This window comes from Lonchura striata, chromosome 5 (assembly GCF_050655825.1).
Source record: "Lonchura striata isolate lonStrDom1 chromosome 5, ASM5065582v1, whole genome shotgun sequence".
Taxonomy (NCBI): domain Eukaryota; kingdom Metazoa; phylum Chordata; class Aves; order Passeriformes; family Estrildidae; genus Lonchura; species Lonchura striata.
In genome coordinates, this window is record NC_140707.1 from 23,107,459 (window position 1) to 23,134,391 (window position 26,933).

The 26,933-nt window shown below is 40.7% G+C and overlaps 1 long non-coding RNA gene across 1 annotated transcript in view; it reads left to right on the plus strand.

Annotated features, from left to right (window-relative positions):
* The window catches only part of LOC146767299 (uncharacterized), a 149,907-nt gene that overhangs the window by 73,399 nt on the left and 49,575 nt on the right, over positions 1 to 26,933 (plus strand). The window contains exon 2 of the long non-coding RNA XR_014955952.1: positions 1,517 to 1,612. This is a non-coding gene — a long non-coding RNA (uncharacterized LOC146767299). The remainder of the gene's footprint in view (positions 1 to 1,516; positions 1,613 to 26,933) is intronic.

Consider the following 26,933-nt stretch of genomic DNA (forward strand, 5'->3'; position numbering starts at 1 on the left):
AAGGATGCACAGCCCTCCAAGCTGTGTGTGGGAAGGGCAGCTGTTTTATTTAGCAACACGTTGCTGGTCAGAAATATTTTGTCTCCCATGGAACGGACAGATTGCACAAAAGAAGAGACAACTTGGAAAATGATGCAGTGTAAAATAATTCTTTAAATAAATGCCATGGTTTGTTGGTTTAATGTGGATTTCTTGGGAGGACAGGGCTACTTTTGGACACTTGCTGCTACTTCCTCACTTGCACCCAGAGTCTGTTTGTTTGCCTGCTTTCCCCTACATCCATGTAAATCACAGAGCAGGGCCACAACTTGGAAAACAGCCATTGGAGCCATAAGGAGCAACTGGAAGATTCAAACTAGCAGTGTGCCCTCCAGGTTTTTTTGAAGTATCTATTTAGTGTGAGAGGCTGGACCACTCAAGTGATGTTAGGACATGCCAATGTATGGCAGCTCAGAATCTTGCCTATCAGTTTTATTCTGAAATATTGTAACAACTGAAATAGCAGTCATTGATTATTCTGCCTAATGCAAAGATTAAGCAAACAAGTGAAAAGCAATTCTCACCCAGATGAGGATGATTTGAATCTTTTAGTGGCTGTAACAGTAGGTCTAGAACTAGTGAACCACAGCAGAATTCTTATTATCCAGTGTACCAGGGAAAAAAAGAGACCTGGGGTTATTAGAGAAGAATCTCAGCACTTTTGTGAGTATAACTGCTTGGAAAAAACCAAAATGACAACGTAAAGGAGTTGGAGAATTGAAATAACATGGTTATAGTCACATTTTCTATAAAACTGGTGTGGTACAGAATCACTTGTGGGAGAAATTTTATTTTTGCCCTGACGCAGACAGCTCTAGGTTTAAGAACGCTTATCAGGATAGAAGGCTAAAGGGGTTAAGGAAATAAGGCATGACAGAGGTGACCTATGGGAACTTTCATTATTATATGGAGCCTTGATGAGTGAAATGAGAGGAATTGCTCTCCACCATGAAAGGCTGAAATGTCGAGGGAGCAACTGCAAATTAATCTATTAAGAATAAGTAGGAGGCTGAACAGTGTGACTCAGAAGGATGGAAATATATGGAATAAACTGCAGTGTAAAATCACAATGATTTCTAGACTAGACCCAATCTTAAAGACATCCATCTATGATTTTTACAATGAAACTGGGGTTTCTGTATGTGTGCATATGAAAGGCAAAGTTTAAGCAGATTAAATTGGTCTCTTTCTTTTCAGGTTCTCCCAATATTTGTAATGACCAGGCCTGAATGAGAAGTTTTGTTTTGATTTGTGTGGCTTTAACCAGAACAATGTGTCAGGAATTTTTCTGGCTTTTTTTTTTTTTTTCTTTTTTTTTTTTTTTTTTTATCAGACATACAAATAAAATGCCTCACAGGCAGTTTTCTGTGTGAAAAGGTTTTGGTGTTTTGCTGTGACATTTTTAACCCAAATTTAGTGTTTGTAAAAGGTACTATGTGATGACATTGTGTAACTGAAAGCCTCTTTTTATTGACAGGTCATGAACACTCAAGGCTGGAGAAATTTCTCTGTGTCGGACTGCAGAGGTACACCCCCCCCAGCCTGAAGGAATGAACTTCAAGGAGGAAAAATGGTCAGTAAGTCCAATATCTGTCAGTCCAATTTGATGTTAAATGTCGCTGCATGGCTATTTTTAAAGAGCTCATATCTGAAGGATGTCGAGAGAGCTATGAAAAGTCACCCAACTGCCAGGACCACACATGTTATTTTCTCTGTTCCCCAGCTGTGGTTACAGCTTTCTGGAGTGTTAATGCTTTGTCCACCAGTGGCTGCAGTGAGGCTTGACTCAGGTTGCCAAGTCAATTTTGGTGGAGTTGATCCAGCAGGATGTCCCCAGCTCCCCTTGTGGTCCTTGGGAGCTGAGGTTCTGTTTGCTCAGTGCCAATCTTTAGGCCTCAGTGTTAATCCTTTCACAAGGCTCATGTAGTTTCAGACTTCTACCTTTCCCGGCTTATTATAGCCCAGGAAGATGAGATGTGACTATGCTGAGATACAACCCCCAGTGATGGCACTTTATAATACTCTATAACTGGAGGATTGCTATTGTAGGCAGAGAAAAAGGCAATAAAGCAGCATTGATATCCTGCCTGCCCTCTTACAGGAGTTATTGAATCAAACCTACCAGAACTGCCAGACAAACAATTTGCAGCTGCAGTCTGAAGCCTGACAATGACACAGAATCAAAAAGAAATAGTTGGAGTGCATGGGCTTGTGAACTCCTCTGCGACCCACCACAGCAGGCTCCCTAGGATTGTTCTCCTCTTTCTGGTCCTTTGCCTGTACAATTCCTTCTCTTTCCCTCCCTTTTCCTCTCTCCCATTTTCTCTCCTACATCTTGCCATTTTCAGCTTTTCACACTTTTCCCCCTTCCTTTTCTTTCTCTCATTGCCTCACTATTTCTTCCGTTGCCTCCAATATGCCTCTTGCTTGTTTTTACTTTGTGAGTTCAAGTGCTCTCCTGTGTTTCTCATGTTTCCATTTCCCCAGTTCTTTCTTGGTTTTGATTAATTTAGTTACCACCCTCTCCAGTTTCCCATAGTCTTTCCTATTCTCCCTTCCTTGCTGTACCTTTTTTCCTGTTTCATCTCTCTTTTCATTTTATTGTTGAAACACATTGTTTCTTCTCTTCCTGCCAGTTTTACTACCTTCATTTTTCTGGAGCCATATTTAGCCAGTAGCTGAGCTCTATGCTGCTCTTACCCCTCAAATGTGAAGATTTAAACATTTCCTGTGCACTAGGATTTCCAAAGTGCCAATCCAGCTCAGCTAAGGGGAACTGATGTGGTTTGGCTCTAATGTCTATGAAGAGAGATGCTGCAAAGTCCAGTGTAACAGTAGCACTGACCAATGGTCTTGGGCTCCTCACCCTCCTCTTGTAGCTGGATTCAAAACTTACCAAATTAATGGGTTCTGGATCAGACCTGCAAGTAACAACACCCTACCAGATTTCTGTCATTTATTTCAATAGAAATCCCAGTGCTCTTGGTTTCTTCCAGTGCTTGCTTTGGCTCAGGACAATATATTTAGTTTGTTCTTTTTTTCCAAAATAATTATTCAAAAATACATATAATAGATGTAGGTGTCAATAAAAAGGGACCGTACTACGAAATATATTCAAACTGATATATATATGAATCCTAGGTTTTGGATGCCCATAACAGTTATCTAGTATTTTGGGAAATATTTTGTCATTCCCTTTCTTCTCTCCTAACCAGCATCTAACCATTAGCCTTCTAAACTTTGGACATTCAGTCTTCTAAATGGGTAGCAGGAGTATTAATAGAACACAAATCCTTTTTTTATTATTCTTTTTTTCACTCATTCTAGGTTACAAACTGAGCTTTTGGGGATATTTGCAGTTACTTTGGGTTTCTTACGTTCCTTCATTTACTCATTTTCTCTATTGCCTTTGCTCAACAACTTCAATGTAGAAACATTTTGATTTGTTGTTCTCCACAACAATATTTGGGGAGACTTTATACCATCCTTCCAATAGCTAAATAAGCTCCTACAAGAAGGGTGAAAAGGGATTTTTCCCAGTGGCAGGGAGTGATAGGACAAGGGGGAATGGCTTCAAACTGGAAGGGAGCAGGTCTAGGTTAGATGTTAGGAAGAAATTCTTTACTATCGAAGCAGTGAAGCACTGGAACAATTTGCCCAGAGAAGTTGTGGATGTCCCAACCCTGGAGGTGCCCAAGGTTGCACGGGACTCTGAGTAACCTGGTCTAGTGACCTTTAAGGTCCCTCCACCTCAAGTTGTGATGCACTGAGTACTACCCCACTTCCTTTTAAAAGCTGGTGGATCTTGCTGGTTATTTATATGTTCTATGAGAGCCTCACCATAAGGTGACCTCTTGAGAGGGACAGCTGCCAATGCTAATTTCCCTTCTCTTCCCTGGAAAGCTCTGGAGCTGTGGAAGCTGTCTGAGAAAGGAGTCGGGATGTTCATCATCCCATAGGTGTTCACCTATGAGCAGGCCCAGGAACCAAGTCAAGCCCTGATGTTGTTGACATGACAACACCTTTCCTTCTGTAAAATTATGTCTAATAGGAGCATGAGAAAAACACTTCCTTCCTCTTCTCTTTTGTCTTCCTCCTTCTGTCTTTCCAGCTCCTGCTCCTGTGAAGTTCAGTGCTAGTGATAATTGGAGAAAAACAGTTCCTGGCTAATCCAACCCTTTCTGCTCTGATTGGATTTTTCTCCTTGTGTCTGCTTCTTTATTTGATTTAAAACCTTCAACTCCTTGAAGGTTTTCCATTAAGATCTGGAGCACAGTTTGGAGTGGGGGGAGCAGTCAGGGCATTACCTAAAAAGTGCCAGTTTCTTTTTAGCTAATGGAAGAGGGGGGCTGATTGGATTAGGCCGGTGATGTGAGTACCTGGTGCAGGCTGCTATCAACACATCAACAGTGGAAGGGTTAAGTACACTTTCTTTCTCTTTCACTCACCCCTTTTACCCTCTCCTGCTTTGCCTTTCCTCACCCAGTAAGTGACGCTTGCAGCAGCAGCAGTGCAAATTCTTGGCCATGTTCTAGTTCTGGCCAATGCAGGAGTAAATCCTGCAGTCCCTACTGCTGCTCTGCATTTGCCACCTGACAGCAGTGGATGCTCAGGAAGACCAAGGGGTAAACTTTTAAAGCTTCAGCCTGGGTTTTAGCCATGTGATGGCTATTAAAGCAATTGGGAGCCAGGTGGCTAAAATCCAGTGCAATTCTTTGTAATGGTACCCCTGAGAGCGCCCATCTCCTTTTAGCACTACTATTGATTAGACAATTCTTGACTTTGAGAAACAAAATTGGTGTGTGCATCAAGGTTCTTTTCCTCAATTTGGCCTGGTTTGAAACGAATCATTCACCCTTAGCCATTATTGTAAGCAGCTTTAAGCTTTGGTAAATTTCAGTGTGATTTGAGTTTTCTATCCTCCTTCTCTACGGAGGCCTGTTGTTTACTCATCTTCGCCAGGACATCTCCAGAGTGTTTGGTCTTTACCCTCATCGCCCACATTGATCCTGTTATCTTGTCCAGTGTGATTGTCCAAGCTCAGTAAAATGCTGGGGGCTTTATTTAATGGCTGCACACAGTGCACAGCAGGCAAGACTGAGGCCAAGGGCTACCTGGTTTTCAGGAGGTGCAGTGCATTTTATGAGGTACACCATGTTATGTTCTAGCATGTGGTCCAGCCTCTGCCTTGACTGAATGGGTGTGGAGCTCTTAGAGGGAACACATAAACCTTGGGCAAGTTGCTTCTAAATTCAGAAACACTTAATGAATATTTGATGATTAGTAGGGGCTGAAGTGCCATACAAAGGTAGTGAATGTATACTTATGTTTCTGAGAAGGTGAAAATAATTGTGTAAAACTAAGGGACGCAGCTCCCCAACCCTCTTACGTTTTGCATTTCCTTTCCATTATATTATTATTTCCATTTCCCCATTCCTCTTTATTTTTCTAAGGTGTAGGAAGATTTTTCAGCATGTTGTGCCATTATTTGTGGAGAGATGGGACAGGTTCTGCATTAGGATGTGCCCTTTGCTTTGGGAGTTTACTGCATTAAGGTAATTTATGTGGGTTTTCCCATCCAACTTTTGGATGCTCTAGAGCATTCTTGTGAGCTGGTGGGTAATGCTAAGTACTGCCACAAGTGACTGGCATGGGATAGCTTTTTCCTGCAATAAAACCCAAAGTGAAAGCTGGGCTGGACCTAGATGGAAAAAGCTCTCAAGTCAGTCCAGTGCTTCAGCAGCCAGGTAAATCTGTGTGAAGGCTCTAGAGCCTGCTGCTGCATCACTTTTCTCAGTGTTTCCCATCTCCTCCTTGTAGCCCCCTTACTATGCTCAGTAACCAGGCCAGAGAAGATGGCATTTAACATTTCTGTGTTGCCAGAAGACCTTTGTTGTATTGTTTGGGTGTGGGGTGAGATGTAAAAAATGGAATTGGAGATGGAAATTCAGAAACACTGGCTTCAGAGAAACAACTGTTTCTTATTTCTGTTTCTGTTCAAATTGGGAGAAAGCAGCTCTTCAGGTGTCACAGTGAACTTGGGAAGTCCATCACCCTCTTGTCAAAGGATGTTGATTAAAGAGCCCCACAAGCAGTTTTATAAGACATCCCTGTCTGTGTTGAGCTGGGAGGTTCTCAAAGCCCAAAACATTCTGTTTGAACAAGCTGTTGTATTCCAATGAGAAGTTGTTTCATCTGAAAATTCACAGTCAGTTCTAATGAAAATTCAGTTCATCATGAGGTTGGTGTGAAATGTGATGCCAAGATTACATGGACAGCATTGCTGTTGGACTGAGATGGAGCTCCAAGAAAAGGAAAAGTGTGCACCACCTCTCCTATTCCAGTCAAGTTAAATGGAAGCTTTTCTGGAAGGATTTTTTTAGAAATCCTAGCAGAATGACAAATTCCAAGATCCATTAAAAATAAAACCTATATATACATATATATATAGATATAAAGAAATTATACAGAGCACAAATAGTGCAGAAACATGAATATTGAAAGCTCCAAGGCAGATTGCTGAAGCCTATGTAAAAATATGTGCACCTTTGGTAGTGGAGGCCTTGCCAAACTAATTAATGAAGCATATGCAAACGTTCTACTTTGCAAACATACTTTGTGTTTCATTAGATTCTCAGAAATCAGTGTAGGGAATCTGAAGGAAAAGGTATTTTATCTTTAAATTTTTGTTGTTGCAGGAACACTCATCCCTATGTTGTTTTACATTCGCAGCTGATGTTATGTCACCAAGTCTGATATTTGTAAAGAGCTTTATATTTGCATTAAAACCTCTTCTGTTTTATTTGAGGTTTCTCAGCCACACATCTGGAACTGGTGGGTTTCCGCAAATATTTTGTGTGGAAGTAGCTTCTGTGCATAGAACTAAAGCAGATATTCCCCATGTAGGTGGCTCTTAGCACAAAGGAGGTACTGCAGACGTAAAAATGCTGAAGGGCAGAAGGGGAGCTCCTTCTCCCAGAGTTTACTGAGTGGGCTCATGATCTGTGACTCTCACTCTCTTGTGCCAAGTTATTTCCATTTTACAGACCAAAACAGGGGGCCAAAGAGGTTGGGAGAACAGAGCTCTGCTTTGATGGGGAGAGAGGAGAATGTGTGTGTAGCTGTCTTCAAATGGTTTCTGATTCTTTTGTGTTGTTTTTGCTGTCCTTTTGAGCCAAATTGCCAGTGGGTTTTCCAGACTGGGGAAAGCAGCAGGGATCAATAGTGAATGGAAGGAACTAATACCAAATTTGGTTCTACCCATGGTGTAATCCTGTTTATTTGCAAAGAACAAACATAGCTCCATTGCCTTTCCTGAACATAGGAAAGATTCTATGGTTAATGTATTTGCTATCAGCTCTTAAGCATCCCTGAGCCAACATTCTTGTCTGCACCTGTCTGTTCTTTTTGGGTTTGTTTCTTCCCCCAGCCTACATGTGTCTGAAGTCCTTTGTCCTGCCTGTTTCAGCCTAGCAATGCCAGTTTGGAAGGCAGCCTTTGGTTCAAATGCTGCTTAACATGTCTTGTGATCTCTTTGTTTTGGTTAATGGCTCCGGTTGCTTCATTTCTTAAAGGACCTTATTTTTTCCTGTATCTTAAATAATGGGCTGTAAATGTGTCCAAAGATCTAAGCATGGCTTCATTAACTCCTTCACAGGAAAATGCTTAAGTATGTTAAAATATTAATATACAATATAAAAGTGAGAAACAGTTGTGTCCTGATATTCTTTAGCTAAGATAAAGCATTGTTGCCTTCAGCTGCCCTGACCTCAGAGCAGCACCATTTTATGTCAAAAGAAGCTGTTGTCTATTAGGAGTCAGCATTGTTGGCTCTTGATCATTGTTTTTCCTTCCCTTGCTCCCTATTGAAGCAGTTTTGATCCACACATTCAACACAGGCTGAGGAGAATTTTTTTTTTTTTTTTTTAGTTCTCTGTATGGAAAACTTTACAAGTAGGCATCACCTGCCTAAAGAACTGAAGTGATTTTGTGTGACCAAAGAATGCTCTTCTCTGTGCCAGTTTTTTCTCCTTAGGCAGCAAAGCTCCTCAGTGACCTCTTTGGCACCATTTCATGGCATCAAAGAAACGAGTGCACCACAACCACTCTGCTCAAACTGGTGTCCTGTCCTCCAGTCTCAGTGTATCTCCCAGTGACACAGGCTGGAGACGTTTCTTGATATTTCTGTCAGCAGTTCTCCCCAGAAACCGCAAAGGTTTATAGGTCCCAGACTGATCCATAAAACTGAAGAGTTTTTCCAGAAATGCTGGGGGGAAACACCTGGGACTTCTCACCCCCTAAGATAAGGAGCAAATATTCCAAGCTGTGTCAAACACTTGTGGCTTGGTTTTGCCAAGGGATAGTCCTGATGGTTTTGTGCCTTCCAGCATTCCAGGGTTCCTCAAACCCTGGGAAGAGGAATGACAAAGCAAGGTGACCAAGGCTGTCATACCAAACTAGACCTGAGGCATCCAGCCCAAATGATGGGAAGCAGTGCCTGTGAAAGGAGTGTGTTTGAGAGAGGTTGGTATCTCACAGCTTTTGTGCCATCCTGTGTGTACATTTCCTTTCAGAGGGCCCAGGAGCTTCAGCTCAGAGTAGCAGGGTGCTCTGGGAGGCATCCATGAAAATGTCATCCCTGAAGCATGAGCGATGTGTTTGAATGACACATTGCAGTTCTCAGTGGGGGAGTTTTAGTTTGTTTTCCTGTGGAACAGAATACCCAAGTACAGAATTAAATCAGCATTTGGAAAACATTCTGTCCCTCTCTACACTGATTTTCCGGAGCTGCTTTTCACTGCATGCCTAGAAGGTCCCATTCAATTAGGAAATGTAGAATTGCGTGTACATGGTTTAAAGCAGTGCATGGGAGGCTGTTCTATTTTTCAAGCTCTTAAAAAAATGTGACCACAGAGGATATCAACACAGATTTGTGGGATCATCTTAGAAAAGGTTGAATATAAAGTTTTGTTTGCAAATATATATGCCATCAAAACTTGATTTAGCAATGCTGTTTACCATTTGATCAGATAAAAGAATATTAGCTCTTTAAAATGAGACACAAAACTGAATTCCCTCTTCAATGCAGTATATAACAATTCCATATTTCTCTGGGCTCATACAGCTCTTTTGTCATCCAAACAGACACATGCAGAAGGAGCTTTTGAGCCCCTTCCCATGACAGTAGTTTAAAACAGCAGAGGTCCACGTGTAAAGAAGGTTTGAAATGCCTTGTGGTGATTTTTGCTTTTGTGGTTTAAATGCTCCTGCCTGCAGCTCTCCCCCTGCTCTGCTGATGGAATTACTGACCAGCAGCCAGGCAGGGACCTCTGATGCTGTGCCCTGATGTGGGGAGGCACAGCCACAGGTTGCTCTGCAAGGGCTGGTAGTGAGTAGCTGGGACAGCAGTACCTTGAACCTGCACAGCCACATGCCCAGGGGACTCATCATCAGGACTGCAGCTTTGTATCCAAACAGAGCCTCAGTTCAAATCAGAATAAACCTCTCATTTCTTATTGTCTGGTATATTGCAATGGAATAACATCAAGCTTGATCCAAAGTTCACTCCACTGGTGTTTTTTCTTTTGGCTGCCCTGGGCTCTGAGAGAAACCAAATACACAGCCTGTGAGCAAAATTGTATAGAATGATCAACATGCAACTGTCCTGCTGTGTTTGCCTCATGCCGCTAGTCATTATGAAAGCCTGCATAATTCTGGAGCAGGACAGCAATTTCCACACAGCAAATTGCAGACCGTGTTTGCCAACCCACAAAAACCATCACAATATTTGCTTTGAAACTTTACAGTGCTATCAAGGGCAAATTCACTTTATCTGTACAAATGGACCCCTCGAGAAAACTTAGATTACACAAGCGAGGAAGAACGGGCAGAACTTGGCTCTGGGCACAAGAAAAGTAAATCTGGCTTCCTTCTGTGGTGGAAATAGGAAACAAGTAAGCACAGAGCTGGGGAGATACATAACTGGCAAGTGTTCCAGGGAGAAAATGTCAATGCAATCAAGATAATGGCTCTCTAGCTCCCCAAATTTGTACCTTCTTCTCCTTCCTACCTGGGTCCTTTGGAAAATCTGCTTTTCTGCAGGTTTCTCGTGAAGCACAGAATCCTCCAGTGCACCTCCATACTTCTGGAGATGAAATTTTTCAGTTTATCCATGGTGTGAGTGAACTTACCACTGCCAGAAACAGTCCATTTTTTGGAGTTAGAACCACTAAAAAACTAGTTTATGTGCTTTATTTTTTTTTATTTGGGTTATCAAAGGAATTTAAAAGTTTATGTTATTATTCAGCATTGCAGAAATCACTGAGTTTAGCCTCAGTTTTAGGTGGAAAGGTTTTTTAAATTCCACCACCTATCTTGATGGATTCTGTGTGTGCCAGAGGCAGTGGCCTTAACCCTGGATCAAAACCTAATCTCTCCTGCTTTTGTAAAACCTTTCCCTCTAATTCTCTCTCTAGCAAATTATATTCTGTTCTTTGCCCTTGAATAATTCTAAAATGTATAGAATAAAGTGTGAGTGTGGGGGTTCTGTTCCATTGAGTGATACCTGGTAATCAAAATACTGCATTCCTATCTTGCTGCAATGATCTCATTCCTACTGGGACAGCACTCCTGTGAGCACAGGCCCGTGTTGTGCTCATCCTGTTACAACCAGATAAACTCATAATGTAGACAGATAAGAGCTATGCTCATTAATCTATTAATTGCCTATTGTCAGTTGTCAATATGTTTCGCTTGATGGGAAGCAGGAAGATTACCTTGTATTGTGAGGATGTCGGTTTTTTTTGTCCTGTATTACTATTATTTTATTTTGATGTGTGGCATGCTAGAAAATTACGTTCAAGCTTGTGGTGTCTCACCCAAACAGAGTACAGCTTGCTGCTCTATGGGTTCCTGGAACCAGAAAACTGCCATGCCCCAAAGAAAAAGCTTTTTTTTTTCTATCAGGGGTTCCTGAAAGAGCTGTGACAGTGTTGAGTAACACGTTTTTTTATGATGGGCATTCGGGGCACTCTTAAAATCAACACAGCCTGAGATACCATGATTTCCCAGGGAAACTGAAACTCTGTGGGGACTTCATTGTTCGCTGGAAATTTGAGACTGATTTTGTCTGTGACTGGAGCTGCTGGAGCAAGATTTTATTATAATTGTGTGACCTTTAATACCATGAAGAGGTTTCAACTTCTCTATTTTTCTAGCCTATAACAAATCAAATGTTTTACTATAATGTACAGTCACCAAGTTTACACCTTAAGAAGGGTGCTTTTCAAGGGCTTGTCTCTACAAAGAATAGTGGAGCAGAGACAGTTTCAAAAAAAAAAAAAGGAAAGAAAAAAGAAGGCAGAGGAACATCATAGAAGCACTTTATAGACCTATTTGAATCACAGCTTTAAGTCATTTATATCACGGCCAAAAAGCCCATCCATGTGTGCATTTAATAATGATGGCCAATTCTGAACGAAGACTGGAAATTTTCCTCTCTGTGGCACGAAGCAAAAGAACCCCTCACTGTTTCTGAGTTTGGTAACTTGACCTGTTTGAATTATTTTATTACTTGTGAGACTGTCAGTCAGGTGGCCAGTGTTTAAACTCCGAGGACAAATCTGGGAATTGGTTTCTGTGGAACTACCATGGTTAGGAGCAGCTGATGATTGGGCAGCTTGGGCATTTCTAGGCACACTTGGGCAGCTCTATCTGACAAATATCAGCTCATCCATGGGGCAGTGAATTTTCTGTGCCATCCATGCACAGGTGCTAAGGACACAGGCAGATTTTCCATACTATCCAGGACATCTATTAGTACATGCCTTAGAACCCACCTTCCTTAATTTTTTACCATGACAGAGGGAAGCATTTTGCTACCTCAAGGCAGCTAAGATGTGTTCCCTCTGGCTGCAGTCACCCCAACAATGGATATAGGAATCCACTGGAATAGGAATTCCATAGGAATTTGCAGGATCCAGAACACTCTGGTCACATAGACCAGCATTTAAATAGATGCATTTTCTCATGATGTGTGTGTGGCACCAGGATTTTATTTCAGATTTCCAAGGGGATAAAAAGCATAGCTGAAATGCATGTGGGTCTTTTAATATCCAAAGAAATTCTGTTTTCTCTAGCTATTTTTCTCTTCTAGGCTTTTTTCATTCTGTGAAACATTGAGGAAAATATATTTAAATAAAATTAAATTACATAAAGGAAGAAAGGAAGAAAAAAAAATCTTTCTTTTCACTGAAAATGTGCCAAACCTCTTTAACCTGAGGAAATTACTTTTCTTAAATATCATTAATGTTTTAACTTATTTTTTGGAAAGCCACAGGCATTACAATTTTACTCTTTCTCATCTCCTCTAACCTTCTCCAGAAGAAAAGGCATTTTGGAACTTGACACAAGAGCAGAAGGTAAAGTAGGAAAACCAGAAAAATAATGAAGAAGAAAATGTCTGGCTAGCATTCAGATATCTGTATTCACTGGACACCAGTCAGATATTTGTATTCAGAACCTCAAAGGCAGCAAATGATAGAAAGGTGTGAATGGAAGTTTAATGCTTTGAAAACTTATTTAAGAGTAAATGTGATCCATTTAAAGGCCTTCAAAATAGAAAAATTCAAAAATATGGAATTCTTTTCCATCTTTCCATTTCAACAAACTATTTTGCTTTTACCTGAATATGGTTGAACTACTGTAGGGTACCCTACAGATAAAATACCTGTCACATCCTTTCCCTAAGTATTTCTTCACTGATGGGGACTGAATTGCAGAGATTAAATGCCTCACTTCTGGTCCCACAGGAAACACATGGCAGAGTCTTGAAATGGAGCCAGCTGTCCCAAGTCTGAGATGAACCCCCAAGCCAAAATCTTACTCTTCCTTATCATCCTTTATTTCTCTTTCTGCTACCTCCTCTAAGCATTTATTCTGTTTTGTTCATGGAGATCAGTGGTCTCAGCTTGTTTCAAGCACCCTAGAATTTGACCCTTTATGTTTTTTTTCCTTTGTACATTTCCTATATATTGAGTTGCTAGCTTTGCATTTCTCCTTGCTCCCGGATCCCTCCCTACTGTGCAGAAGGTGACAGCTTTGGGACCACAATGTTTTGTCATTTTTTGACCTTCAGGATAGTTCACACCCCTTTTTAGCCCATGTCCCATTGTAAGTCATCCCCTTTTGATCCAGTCTCCATCCCCTTTTATTGACCATCTCCCCTATTTCCACTAAATGTTTCAACCCTGCTGCCTGCTCCCTTTGTGCTTTGTTTAATTCACAATATTTCTGCAGCAGAACTGAGTCTGCCATCAGTTTGTTTAGGGAGCAGAAGACAAAGCCAGGCTGGTGCTGGTGCTGATGAATAGGTCACTGGTGACAGCAACCCGTGCTGCAGAAGTCAGCCCCCACTGACATGGTTTTCAGCCCACTTGAATGGGAGCTCCTGGGAGTCTTTCTTTCAAGAGCCCAGGGGTGAGTGAGGCAGGGAAAGGCAAAGAAAAGGAACAGAATAATTAGAGCAATAATGCTCCAGCTTTCTCGGTTGTGAGTGGCCTTGGCTAATCAAAATGAGCAGCACCTTGGACACCTGCAGATGTGGCAGGTGAGGAGGTTGCTCTCCTTTCCCACCGTGGCCTCTGCAGTGGGGCACAGTGACTTGCTCTGCCTCTGGGTTTTCTCTCAGTTACCAGGTTAGGTGCTGTCACTTTTAGAAACAAGACCTTCATAAGGCCTTACCCTTATTGAGTGAGGTGTAGCAATGATCAGGAAGGGAATCGATGCTGGTCTGGGCCATCCAAGGAAGATAACATCCAGTGCTGCAGCTCTGACTTCTCCCAAATGAGCTGAAACTACCTCTGTGGCGACTCACTGCAAAGCCAGGATATGAGACAGAGGTGCTGAGAATGCACATAGCAAGCCCCACCTTCCACTGCTTCTAGAACACATCAGTCATATTGAGATATATTCTAATTTTAAAAAATTAGGATTTTTTTCTATCCAAAAAAAAAAAAGAAAAGAAAAAACATTCTATCCAAAACCATTTTTTTCCATCAAAAAAACTATTTAGACACAATTGGAAACAGCAGTCATCTTTGTCAGAGGATTCTGAGGCTTGAACTGTAAAGTAAAACCATTCAAGCTATAGATATAGGGAATGATGGGTGTAAGTAAGGAAAACATTGGTTGAATGGGCAAGACTGGTGAAACAGCTCTTTATTACTCAGAAAGAAAGTTTCTCAAAATGTAGGAGGCAAGTAGTTTGAACAGACTTGCAACAGACATCCAGAAATTCCAACAGAAATGCAAAAGAAGAGGTAGATGATGAAAAATTTCAAATCTAACCTTTAAATGTAAAGTAATAGATTTTTTTGCAGACTTTCAGACATTTAAATCTTTGCTCACAGATTACATAACATAAATACTTGGGGGAGATGGACTTTTCCAATACAAATAGGAAATTAATTTTTAAAAAAGGGTGTAATTTTAACAAAGAAGGAGAGAAACACCAATGCAAGAGTTCAGGGGCCAACACAAATTTGTTTCTGTTTCTGAATTTCATGTAACTGAAAGTGGTCAAAAGTTGTAGAAAATACCACTGAATAATTTTTGTGATTTTTTTTTCTGAATATCGCTGATTGGTCAGAAGAAAATCTAATCACACAGAATATACAAGTGTATGTGCATATTTCTTTTATACTCTGCTCCAAGTTTTACATAGGCTGTTTACTTTAGGGAGTTAATTTTCATATAAGTTTTTTCACATTCTGCAGAACTTTTGAGGTCTCGTAGTAAATTTCATGTAGCTGACCTGTATGGCAAGAAGCTTGTTATTTAGTTTGTATTTATGAAGAATACTGTCTGCTTCTTTTTTATTCAGTAGAATCTATTTCTCTTAGTGAAACATTTAAAGACTGTGATGACAGGGATGTCAATAATCAGAAAAGGGAAGCCACTAGGTTTTGGAATATAGCATAGCTTCCAAATCATGTGGTTTTGAGAAATTATTAATGTTTTGATGCTATGGCAGCTGTAAACAGAGTTTAAATGTGAACATTTCTAGGATGGATTGGCTTCTCTTTGAGCCTCCTTTTCTCCAGGCTAAACACTCCCAGCTTGCTCAGCTGCTCCTCACAGGACTTGTGCTCCAGACCCTTCTCCAGCTTCATTGCTCTTTTTTGGACCCTCTCCAGCCCCTTAATGTCCTTCTTGTAGTGAGGGACCCAGACTGAACGCGTGGGTATTTATTTAGAAATTGCTTTAGGGAATCTAACCTGGGTCTTAATTGCTCTCTGTGATCTGTTATAGCTGACTTGGTATGCTTTCCCAGCTTCTGCAGTTTGTCCAAGCTAGTAGGATTTTTGGGGAGTAGATTAATTTTTGCAAAATTACTCAAATAGTTTCGAGCTCTTGAAAGTATCAGACATAGGTTTGTATACTTTAGTACAAAATCTTCTGATTTTAGGTTCAAAAACAGATTAGAAAATGTGTAAAATTGTGGTCAAGTGGGAATGGAATGTTCCAAAGTTGTTGAAACAATATATTTGATCAAAATTTTCAAACTGAGTAGCTGTCTAATTTTCAGTTATGAACACTTTAAAGATTTTAAAGTGGTTTTAATGCAGATTTGGAGCTGGAAAAATATAGAACCTCAAAAAAATTTCTTAAGTAGATAAAACTGTTTCTGTTTGATTTCTCATTATTTACACCACTGTTTTTATTATAGAATATTACCATTCTAATTAGTGGTATTTTACACTTCTTTGCATAACAGTAAGGCAAACACAACCTTAGAAATAAGGATAACTCTTGCAGAATTGGGACCCAAAGATTTCATAGGGTTATTCATAGGATTTTCATAACAGAAAAGAAAACAAATGCTTTTATGTATTTTCCAACATTGGATAGTCTTCTGGTTTTATCAGACTGAGTGGGAGTTGTATGACCTTTTAGTTTCACATAAGAAATATTTTTTCTTATGTCAGAATCCTTAAAGTTCTCATTTAAAAAGGAGGAAATCTGGACTGCTGTTATAAACTGGCAACTAACCCAGAATTTTCACAAAATTATCACTATTGAACATTTGAAGAAAAAGTTTATTTACATGTGAAATATGAAGGCAACTTGAAAGTCTGTCTCTAAGAGCCCTTTTTGCTGCTGGCATATCACCTACACAGTGAAAATTACTGTTCTGCTATCGGCAGGGATTAACACTCACTCCTTCCACTTTGAAATATGCTTTTTGAAGTATCCTACCAAATTAGGATACCTTGCAAGAAAACTTGGGAAAATATTCTATTGCAGATGATGATTTTGAATTCCAGGCATTTTATCTTAAAATCCTTGATTCGGATTTCATAGTGTAATGATTATTATGTTTTCCACCCCCTGTGGCAGCTCATTGTGCTGGTAATAACATTGCAGCAGTGTGAGTTTGTAGGAGTATGTGCATAGCAAAATTCAGAGCTCCAAGACCTTGATGAGGCTTCATTGTTCACAAACATCACAAATAAATAATTTCCTCAAGGTTCTGATGTTTTTAGCTGGTGCCCTTTTGACACAGAGTGCTTTCAAATCAGGTTGATTGCCTCTCCAGAAAGGGTTCCAATGGCAGTGTAGGGATGATGGGTGCTTCACCCTTTATGGGAACATCCCTTTCCCTTTCAGGCTCTGATTGGGGTGGTACATAACATTTTGTAGAGGTCTAGACTCAGCTGGTTTATCAGTGGGCTCAACACAGCACTGAGAGAGAACAAGCACCAGCTTTGTCTGCACATCACTGATGTCCAGAGACAGCTTAGCAGAGAAGCTTGACTGGATCTTTTTTGAAGGACAGGATTACTCCATTGCTTTCATGCAACTTACCCATGCTGCCCTCTTAATTTATATTCACAGAAGCCCCTTTTTTCATATTACAGTGGTGAAAGAACCCTAAGACAGCACTTACCTACCCAGTAGAACAGCTAAAGCATTGCATGTGCTTTTAAAAGTAACTTATCAGGCAGAAGTGAGGAGAAACCAGTACCCCATGTCCTGTACCACTAGGCACAGACTTAAATGTTCTGCAGATCAGCAGGGGTGGCTAAAAGCAAGAAAATTCTGTAAGGGAGCTATTAACAGCATGATGGGCAAAGCAGTCTGTTCTAGAGGAGCCTGATTACCTAGAGGAGCAAAGATGAGGTTCTGATGAAATTTAAAAACAATGAATTCCTCTGGAAAACTACTTCTGTGTTTAACTGAGGGTCTGTGGATGCACAGATCCACAGCTGTAAAATTACCCAGGTATTGTGAGCATTCAGCAAGCACACTTTATTACCCCAAATCTTCATTTACAGGTATGTAGTAAAACTTGAGCATTAAACCAACACTATCAAGTTGTTTTACTGAGCTCCAGAAGTGAGATAACCTTAGGAGTTCCTCCATCCATCTGCACAGCACTGAGCTTCTTCCACTGGAGCTAATTTAGAAATGTTGGCAATCCTGGTCCTATTGAAAGAGTTTAATGGGCTTTCAGATGACTGTAGCATTCTTTGTGGCTGAAAATAAAATTTTCAGAAGTTAATGTTCCTAAATGCACCCCCAGTGTGAGTTGGTGTCTCATAGAAGAAAGATGCAATGCAGTAAGAGAAGTAATTGCTTCTGCTGCCCCCTTGATTTTTCACTAAGAGAAGCACAACTGTGCTAAATATGAGAGCAGTATGAATATTGCTACCAAGAACTGGACAAGTAGGGAGCTGCCAGTTTTGCATAATTTTTGCTGAAGTATAATAAAAGCACTCTGCCAGCTTATGGTATATATCACAGGACAAGTGCTATTTTGTTAAAACAAGAAGTTGTTATTTTCATTTATCACAGTAGTTCAGGTGTATTTTGGTCTTCCTCTGTCCTTGTCATCCTCTCAATTTGCTGACTCCATTTAATTTCATCATAAAATTTGAAGAGGTTGGTACTTTTATGTCACTCTCGAGTACTTCTGAAGGCTGCAGGAGTTTACTTTCTGCATTTTCAGTTCATTGAGTTGCAGATAGATGTTCTTTCTCATCTAAAACTCATCATTTTCTCATTGGAGAAAAAAAAAAGGTACATTTAGGAAATTAGTGTGTGGCTTTTTCAATTTGTTCCACATACAACTGCTCATCAACAGTACAGAAGCAAGGAATTGGCACACAGCTATGAGTGTGTGTTCAAATTAAAAGTGTACTCTGCACTTTTAGTCTGGTGCTGTGCAGAGATTACAGGAGGAAAATACTTTTATCAGGCAGCTAAAAGCATATTAATGACAGGGAAAGCTGTTGCCACCTCCTACCTTCTTTATAAGGCAGTAAACAAGGAGAGAAGCCACAGCAGAGTCACGGCATGCAAGCTGTGCTTGGAGTGACTCCCCTCAGTCCTGAACACTTGGCTGGCATTAATGGCCACAACTCTGGTGTCTCCACTCACCCCTCTCCTGTTTTAAGGGCAGTGAAGTGTAAGCAGTATCCTCACAAAACACCTATGGGATGGTGTTTGAAGGAAAATTCCTTATTTGTTAATTGCAATAATATTGGGAATCACAGAAACGTTAAAATTGGAAAAGACCTTTAAGGTCATCAATCCAACTGTTGAAGCACAGGAGGCTGAAGAATGAAGATGCAAAGTAAAAGTCTGACATTTCCCACTCAGACCCTCCAGTGATTATGGGTGGCTTTGGAGAAGGGCTTGGTTCTGAGGCAGGAAGGGTTGATTTGTAATTACCATATGATAGCTAGAACTTCAAGGTGATTACTGTGCTTTTGTAACATGTGGCATATAAAATGCTTTAACTTCTTTCAAATTTTTTAAGGGGAGTGAAGAATTTACTTTCTCATTAAATTTTAGCCTGGGGAAGACAGAAAAAAATTGAACCTAAGGAAATTATTTCACTTCATATATTTTGAGAGTAAGTTTTCCATTCTAACTCTGTGCTTCACCTCATTCTCTAAAATTCAAAAGGCAATTTTCACTTTTTTTTTTTGTTTTAAAAATACTATGTGCTCTGCTTTCAAATATGGCCATGGTTAGCTTTTGTGCCACACTGTGCCAGAATCTCTCAGAGAAATGTGTTCTTTATAGAATAAGATGTGCATCCTTTTATTTTAGGCCACCATATAAACCATGAATTAAATTTATTTCTGCCTTTCTTGCACCCTCAGAAGTGGGGATCTGGGAGTTAAAGTATGGAGCAGCCTATTGTGGCTCCTTCACTTAGGCAAAGAGGTGATGGACTCTGCCATACAAAAGGTGTAGGGCGCTCTGCAGCTGTGAGGAGAGGATCAAAACAAATCTCCTTTATCTAATGCAGAACTTATTACTGAATCAAACATGGGGATGTGAAGGGTCCAAGTGTGTTTCAATAATCTGTGTTACAAACAGACTGTAATCTGCACAATTAAGCTCCTTGGAGTTGGCAGGGCTTTGTGCAGTTGGCAGTTGTCCCCCTGAGTAAAGGTCAGAAAGAAGGGGGTGTATTAAGCAATGAGTAACTTTTTAAAGGTATTCTCTAATTCTGTGGAAAGTTAGAAATATTTTCTTCATTCTGCTGGTGTTTTTTGGGAAGAGTGAGTTGTGTGTCCCAATTTAAAGCCTGCCTGTTCCAGGAGTAGGGGCAGGCTGCACAATGAACCAAGGAGGTGAAGGGAATAGGAAACCTCCCTCTGTGTCCCTGTGGGTGGGACCTGAGCTGCTAGCCTGTGTGGCACGCCCTGAGGGGTTCTGCTCTGTGGGTCCCACCTTAGAGTTGCCCTTAGCAGCTATCCCTGAATTCTGTGTTCAGGGAGAAATGCCTGAGACTTCACTTACTCCATCCTGGGTGGATGTCTTGCTATCCAGACTGTGATTTCACTTTACAAATGCAATTCTCTTTTCTGCAGGGAGATAGAGCATGTGCAGTTCCACCCAAATGGGTGGTGTAGGGTTTCTCTCACAGTAGGACAGCCTCTTTTCTTGATTACAATGATGAGAAAGTGTTTTCATTTAAATAGGAAAATGCTTGAATGGCTTTCTCTTCCCTCGCCCCTCCTCTTGGCAAGCAAAGGCACGGCTGGGGCACTGAGTTTATCACAGGCCAAGGGGGGAATTCTCTTAGGAGCCTCTTGTTGAAATATTGGCAAGACATCACTGAGCAGTTCTAAAGACCTCAGGAATGCCCAAAATGTCTCTGAATTTTCCCACCACCACTCTTGAATGTAGTTGCCTCTTTGGCTCTGCAAACTTTGGGAGAACATCAAGGTATGTCCTCGCAGCCTCCATGGTGTGCTGATCAGCACAGGGGCAGCCCCGCAGGATGGGAAGGAAAACTGATTGGAAAGGGAAACCACCCACGTACTAATCTTTTTGTTTCCCATAGTTTTTCAGGCTTTTTCTTCACCTTTTCTCCTCCACAAAATAAACTCAAGGGAAAGGCATTATTTGCCAGAGTCTTTTCTGGGAGAGTGAGCTGGAGAAGCTGCGCTGCCTTTGCTGCACACGGATTCTCAGATCCTTCAAAAGCCTCTGTCCAGCTGCCTCGCTCTCGCTGCCGCTGTGTGGTGCGGTCTGACTTCCTTCATCTTTTGTGTGTTGCCACTACAGTGTAAAATCAGGGGGAAACAATTTTCCCCCACTTACTTCACCATTTTGGGGCAAATTGATTCTGCTCCTGCTTACTCGAAGAGAGTCTTCAGAATCATGGAAGGATGCAGCAGAGGAGAGGTGGAATGCTTTTCTCTGAATATGGAAATCAAATATGGCCTGACCAAAGCCTCCTTTTCATTCTGACCTCCTTACCCCCTGCCTTTTTTATCTTTTATGTTTTTATTTAGGTGTTAAGTGTTTACTAAAGATCATTTCAAACAACAGATTAACTTACTATTTTAACCAAAACCATAATAGAAAAATATTTTCCCTGTGTTGTTAAAATACAACTCTATTCCTGCTCAGTTACCCACACTGTAAACAAGAATGTGCATTTGCTGTTGATATATGGAATATATTTTTTGTTAAATCAGAGAATGGTTTAAGAATTAAACTAGCAACAAGATGAGGAAAAAGCCCTCAGAGCTGTAATCAAACATCCATTCCAACAGCTGAAACATGTTATTACATCTTTCAGCTGATTTATCGTACCCAAAGAGATTTCATAATCATTCTCAGTATTAAAACAAGGGGAATAGAGGCACATTTCAATAACAATGATTGTTGTTTGGAGAATGCCAATCATGTCTAGGAGTGTTATTTACATCAGACAATATGTAGATATTGTGCCTCCAAGCCTGTTCCTGTTCGGTTTTGTTCTTTGACTTACACAAATGAATGCTAAGAAATGTTGACAAGGAGGTTCAATAGCTAAATACAATAACCGGGGTTCTGCTGACTTCCTTTGGGGAGGAGAGGAATCTTTACCACGTGTGTAATGCAAGCTGATGTAGAGATAAATGCAGCTATAAATGCCTGAGCTGTCTTTGGTGTGAAAGGTGGGGAGAAATACAATTCGTGTACCAATTTAAATTTGTACTCACACATTAGCTATAGCTAATTCGAGAACAATTAAAAGGCAGGAATGAGAAAAGCAGATGTGGAGCAGTGGAATGTATTGAAGAGAAGCAGGTTTCACTATGTGTTATTTTCTAACACGCAGTTTTATTTTTGCTGGAGTCTGTTACAAATCCTAAAATACCATTACAGAGTTAGCAGATGGTTCCCAAGTATTCATACCTGATAAAGCCTCCTGGGTGATCAAGCACTGAAAAATCAATATATTTTTCAACTTTCAATGGCTAGCTATTCAGTTTCATTACATCTTGCTATTCCTCCATGGCTACTGTGATATGGACACTTACTTCTCCATTGCATTAAGCTCTAATCTCCGGGCCAGCTGATAGAGGCAGTTAATGAATAGCTGGAGTACCACCTCGGTATGCTTCACAATTCCTCTGATCTCAGTAGGATGTTTCGAGTACTGTGATCTTGTGCTTAGTAACACCCCAGTTCTTCCCCCTCTTTTTTTTCCACACATGCACAGACACCCCTCTCCAGCTGTCACCTTGCTGAGCTTTGAAAGGAAAATGCAGTAAATACACGTTTTAGCAGAAATATTTTGCTGTGACATTTGACTCTTCTAAATAAAGAATATCAGCGAGTCACAGTAAGTCGAATCCATGGCCCTCTGGGTGACCATAGGAACCATATTCTTAAATCTATCATTTTCAATAAAGCAACAACTACAGATAGATCTTTAAAGGGTCCTGCCTTGGTCACCAGATTATCTACATCCCCAAAAAAATAGCTATGGTCTCTGACTGACTGGTAATGCTTTCTTTATTTTTTTCTTTTCCCTTCTCCTAACTTAAACGTGTAACTTTGGAAAGTTAACTGGCAGTAAACAACAAAGTGTGAGTCAGCTTTGTAATTGTTACAGATACCTGAGTATTGGTCTTTGTCATGCATTTCGGACTTCCTTGGGGTAGATTTCTAATGGGGGGCATCTCTTTATGCTTCAATTTGCATGGAAACGAAGTGCAAGTTAAATACTGGTGAATGCATAAAGTATGTGCCTGCACATGGCCACCCTCATTAACTGGTATCCTATTTTTTTTAATTCTCCATTAGTATTAAATATTTCACTGAATCTTACCATTGCAATTTAAATGAGGTTGTTGTGAGAGTTTATTGTCATTGTTTTTGGACACATCAGTCCAAATCCAGTGACACAGACCAGGCTTATTTAACATACGCCCAGGCACCATGACATCGGCAAGCCTGGGGCATGCAGAAAACCTATTGAGCCTGATTAAGGCATGTCTTAAATTTCAGACATAGGTCTTAATTCAGTCAAAAGTGCAGGAGATGAGAACCTCTTTGTTGAAAATGGAAGCATAAATACAAACCACATGAGTATTTCCTCTTTCTGAACAGCACGAAGGGCAAGAGCGAGCCCATGTGTGCCATGGCTGCGTGGAGAAGGTGGCTGCTAATTAGGAAGGGCCGTTTCCACACTCAGTGTTTATGCCAGGCAGCTCTCAGGCCCTGCTGGCCCCCAGGGACTCCTCTCTCCCAGAGCAGTTAACCAGGAGCAGGAGGAGGCTCCACGCTGGTACGGGATCCACGTGCCTGAGCAGCCGGGGCTCGGCGCTGCCGACAGCAGCACGCTCTCCTTTGATGGTGCCCTCTGTGATGTCTGAAAACAGGAGCTGGTTGCTGGTGTGTTTCATGTGTCCAGTCCTGTCCAGTGAAATGCCATGGGGCCAAACTCAGCAGGATGTCCCACAGCTCGATTCCTTGCTTTCGCCGTGGAAAAAGGGGCTTTAGATTTTATTTTTTAGGTTGGTGGGAATTGGTCATTGAAGTCATTATAAATTTTTGTCTGTTCTTGATTTGGGCTGCAGGAATTCAACCTGTGCTGCCTGACTGCAGGAGCCAAATAACTTTGGAGAAAAAGACCTGTGTCGTCTGCAGGCAGTTTTATTAACATCTGAAGCACACAATTGTGCCATGTAGGACCCGAGTCCACGCTAGAGCCCTTTCATTACCCTGCTACATGGCTGGATTTATGCTGGTGGAAGTCCTGGCTAAAAAAGCTTTTGTACAATGATTAATTGACCTTAACAAGTTTAAGGATGCTTATTTGCACACAGTTACGAAGTGTTGCAATATGTCACAAATGAGAGCGGCTTCTATTATAAACATAATGGCATAAACAGTGAAAGCTGGTTATATTTCCTTAAAAGTTCATTGCAGGGAAATGGGGAAGCTTGAGAAGCTAAACAAATCCAGGCAATAATGGAAATGTAGCATGAAATTACTTCTGTAAACAACAGCCATTCATTATTTGAACATTTTTCATAAGAGAGTCAGCAGACGAGCGTTGATGTTAAAGGGTGTGTATGGAGGGGGAGGAGGAAGCAGGGAGATTATGAATTTTGAAAGAAATCTTCTAGGGTTATATAGACAGATGTACATCTGTTTAGAAAAAAAAGGTATGTAAAGCACTGATTGATCCCTGAATATTAACAATCGATGGCATTTTCTTCATTAACTTCTGAGTGGAACACAAAGAAAGGTATATTTGATTTAAGGGAAAGAGAAGGGAGCACTATTTAATGTTGATTTGGTGTAGTGAATAACCCCAGAGAGAAATGTAAATACCAGGCTGCAATAACATGACAGCACACTAATCATATTTACAAACGATATTAAATCTGTCCATTGTGCTTGCCTGGCTGCGGATTGGCCCGGCTGTAATTGTCACTGTAACCAGCGCTGGCTTGTGGGAGAATTTAACTGCAGTGATATAAGGTGAGTGCTAGGCTTATTATTACTTTATTATTACCCGGTTTATGTTTATTAAAACAATTTGTCATGCAGAACAGGAATGGGAGAATGGGAACATTAAATCGTGCTGTACTCAACCTGAAGAAATGAGTTACAATAAAATTAATGGCAGGCAGGCCACAGCTGACACTTGTAGCCGTGTGGAGCAGCTACACACTGGTTCGTTTCATTTGCTGATCGTTTCTTGTTAGGGTCACGCCATTAAACTTACATATTGAGAACTACTGAAAATCTGAGGCAATGAAGGTAAAGTTTATGAAGCAAAAGTGGTTTTTTTTTTCTGCTGCTAATGCATTCCTTTCAATTATTACAGAAATCAGGAATGCAGATTGAAAGTTTAAATCATACTGAGTTATTAAAGGCGTGTGTTGGAGTGAATGTCCTTCAATTTTACAGAGGCTTAGAGAGCTGAGAAAGAGCTGAGTTTAGGCTAAAGTGAGACCATTCTCTAAAGGCTTTGAGCAAAGAGAACAGCGAGAATAGTGGTCATGAAAGGTCTCATAACAAGTTTAATAAAAGCTGCTTTATTTTCTTTCCCTGGAACTCAAGGGGTCCTTATTTGATATCTTCAAATTTATTTCAGCCCAAATCTTCATTATTTTAAAGTAGAGGCAGGAGGCAATGACCATGGGAATAGCATTGAGCCTCTTGGAATTCAGCAAAGAGGCACAGTGACATAAACCCCTCTTGTGACACAATTACGGAAGAAATTAAAAGTGTCAGGCTCTATGTACTTTAGCTGCATAGAAGAAATCTGGCCTCCTGATGAAACATCTTTGTACATGAAAAAGTAATACCCTGCCCTTGTTTCCCATTATACAACAATGTTAAGGAGTCTTCTGGGGTGATTATTAGGGATTTGGTGAAGCACAATAAATGCTGAAGATTAAATCTGAGCACTAGCAATTAGTATTGGGGGAGGAAGAGCACTTTTTTTTTTTTTCCTTTTTCAAAGTATTTATTAATGAAGCTATTTAAAGAAAACCCAGCCAACTGCTGCAGTTAGGAAATGTGAACCTTTCATTTCTAGCAGTTTTATACTTGTGCAAGTCCTACAAAGTCCATGGGGTTATTCTTGATTTATACCAGTGTGAGAAAGTAGAAGATCAGGCTGTCTCTGTGGGATTTTTTTCCCTCATTTTCCTTTTTTTAAACTAAGATAGTTTTTTTAAGTCTTGGAGAAAGCCTTCAAAGGGTGTATTGAGCCACATGTTCTCTGCCTGTGTCCGCAGTCACAAAGTCTGGGCCAAGCATCCAAGAGTTCGCATCCAACCACTATAACAGAACACTGGAATGGGAGCTGAACTCAGGAAAATCCAGTTTGTTGAAGTGAATGAAGATATTTTAAAGACTTTCTTTTAGAAATCTATCTTGTCCTTTTGGTTTTTCAATAAGGGGAATGGTAGATGGTTCACTCAGGAAAGTAACTCCATGTTTAGCCTCAGTGGTGAAGCTGTTGCAATCACAAAGCCTATTGCAAACCTGGGAAAAAGATATGGAACAAAAAATTCCCTTATCACTTCCTCACAAACTGATCACCTCCTTGAAATAACAGCCACTTCTCTGAGAGCACCAGTAGGTTCATTTCTGAGGATAAAAGGAGAGACCAAAGGCCCTGGCTCACGGATTATTTTCCCTGCTGAGGTCTAGTGCAATAAGAGCAATCCACTGTGGTGGCAAGCACTCATGGTGGACCTGTGTCTTGGGAACTCCGTGGCTTTTGGAGTGGCTCCTGTCTGACCTTTTGTCATGGTGCTGCAGGTGAAAATAAGAGAGAAGTGGTTGAGGGAAAGGGGAAAATCACTGAGGGGATAATTGTTTCTGTGACATCAGGCTCTGTGGCTGGTGACCTCTTCTGAGGGCCAAAGTGAAGATGTAAGGAGGCACAGATCAGGGGCTTTGGATGCTCTAAATTTGGACAGCCAGCAGTGGTCCACACTGCTGTGGTGGGAGGTGCAGTGGGACCATGGCAGACAGCAGATGCCCACAATATTGCTGGCTTTAAGTCCTTCCCTGTGCCCTCTTTTACATTCATTGAAAGAAAAATGCATTTTATTGAAACATATTGACCTCTCTCCCTTTCCAAATAGGCTTTTAAATGTTACAGCAAAGCTCTGACCCAGTATTTTTAAAAGCAGGATTTTAACATAATCTTCCATCTTAATTGGGGAGGGGAGGGTTGTAACACTCAGTAAACTTGGGGAGAAACCAGTTGGTCCTTTATTCCCTTTTGTGTAAAACTCATGAACTCTGAGCAACACAAACACTGTGAGTGTCTTGCTGAATTGCTGTGCTGATTATACGTGCAAACACCCCTTTGACATGAAGGACAAGGATAAAGTAGGGAATTTGGAGTCATATTTATCACTTGGATTATTAATAATAATAACATTTGGCATCTTTACAGCACTTTACATTTTCAAAATGCTGCATAAACATTAACTAAATGGTAGTTAAGTGCGCATAAATGATATTCAGAGCCATTAGCCTCTACTCACTGTGGGTCTGCACTGAAACGTGTGTGCTGCTGCTTGGTGGAAAATCTTTACTGCTCTTGTGAAGTATCA